At 36.0% G+C, this 2,077-nt stretch overlaps 1 protein-coding gene across 1 annotated transcript in view; it reads left to right on the plus strand.

Annotated features, from left to right (window-relative positions):
- The window catches only part of LOC106877988 (multiple epidermal growth factor-like domains protein 8), a 575,983-nt gene that overhangs the window by 384,887 nt on the left and 189,019 nt on the right, over positions 1-2,077 (plus strand). The gene's annotated exons all lie outside the window — the stretch shown is intronic.

The raw sequence follows: 2,077 nt of genomic DNA on the forward strand, positions 1-2,077 counted from the left end.
TCTCTCTCTCTCTCTCTCTCTCTCTCTCTCTCTATATATATATATATATATATATATATATATATATATATATATTATTTACAGTGAAGCTTTACTATAGCGTCATATATTTTTGACTGCTATTTCCAGTATATGTTGGTGCATTGTTGTACTATCTTATTTACACTTTAACTGAATGACCTGCCCAAATGATTTGTTTATAATGATCAAATATTTGTGCCACACATTAGCTTACTTTCTCCATCAAATCAATGTTGGCTGAACTGGTGTATGATGTACTATGCATCAGGTGTCAAAGTGATTACTGATCAACATGAGATAAAGTATTTTGCTCAAGAACACATCGCAGCTCCTAGTTTCGGAATTAAAATCACATATGTAAACTACTCTTCAAAACTATGAAACCAGAACACTGTTTTTTCTGGTGAACCATCCCACCCAAATTCATGAAACTCACCTCTAGATTGGAAATGGAATAGAAGAAGGCATTGCAATATTCAAATTTATTGAAAATAAAAAATAAATTAGATAATAATTCACAAAAAACATATAGAGCCAGAAACCCTCTGTTCAAAACTATAACACCTGGTTGAATAATGTTGCAAAAATGATGCAAAACAGGGAAATTATAATATATTTCAATGATATTCTCATGCAATACATCAACAACAGTGTGTTTGACCACCACCTTTCTGAATTACTTCAAAGATACATGACTTCATACTCCCAATCAGCTTTTACAGCAGATCGAGTGGAAGCTCTTCCCAGGCCTTCTTTATTGCTGTTTCAAGTTCATCAACAGGTGAATACTACTTGCCTTTGCTATAAACAACATTCATGAGATATCCCCAGGCATTCACTATAGGGTTTAAGGTTGGGACTTCTTGCTGGCCATGGCATGACTTCAACCCCAATTGAATGGCAGAAATCCAAAGCTGCCTTTGCTTTAAGAATAGGAGCATTGTCCTGTTGAAATATGAAGTTCTCACTATGGAGCCTTCTTCCTTGTTCATCAGTGTGAGCCCTGTCCAACATATTGATGTATTGTGCAGCATCCATAATGACAGCATCCATGATGACAAGACGATGGTAGATATTGGTCCCCACACCATAAGCTCTCCACTACTGTTCTGCCACTTGGAATAAGTAGAATTTTCTACACTTTTATCTACCCAGTAATACTTATAACCTTTGGGGCCATCCAACTTCCATCTTTTCTCATCAGAGAACAGAACCCTGGTCCATTCACCATCCCATGTCTGATACTGCCGAGCAAACACTAATCTAATGGCTTTGTGGAAAGGGGACAATAACAGGCATCTTAGCCACTTCTTCGGGTGAAAACCATGATTCAAAATCACTCTTCTTACAGTTTCTTACTCCTGCTGATGCTTTGATTTTAGAAACAGAAGAACAGTGTGACTTCTTCACAATTCTGACAATGGCTCTTTTTGATGTAACCTTGGGATGTCCACTAACCTAAATCCTGTTGTAGCTGTTAGGATCTTTCAGAAAATTGTCCTTTGGTGTTTTGCTTTGCTGAATCTTCTCAGCAATCTTCCAGTTACTCATTCCTTTCACTTTCAGTGCAAGAATCTTCCCTTGTTCAATTTTGGAAAACTTTGCAGCTTTAGGCATACTGGAAATGTAATCTGGATCACAGAGAATACTACCAAATTGAATATTTTCCGAAACAATCCAGAAAGAAATGAAAATGTATTAGTGGCTTTATGGTTTTGAAGTGTTGATATGCTAGGAAAAATTGAAAATCAGGTGTTGTAATGTGATAATAAAGGTACAGGTTTTACATTTCAAAGTATTCATGAAATACCCATTTACAGTATATTATGCGCCTTAGTCCACTTAAATACAGAGTTAGATTTCTAAATAACTTAAAAAGACATGTGGATTTATAATTTTGAATAGTAGTTTATATGTGTATATATATCATCATCATCATCATCATCGTTTAATGTCCGCTTTCCATGCTAGCATGGGTTGGATGATTTGACTGAGGACTGGTGAAACCGGATGGCAACACCAGGCTCCAATCTAATTTGGCAGAGTTTCTATATAT

This window comes from Octopus bimaculoides, chromosome 1 (assembly GCF_001194135.2).
Source record: "Octopus bimaculoides isolate UCB-OBI-ISO-001 chromosome 1, ASM119413v2, whole genome shotgun sequence".
NCBI lineage: Eukaryota > Metazoa > Mollusca > Cephalopoda > Octopoda > Octopodidae > Octopus > Octopus bimaculoides.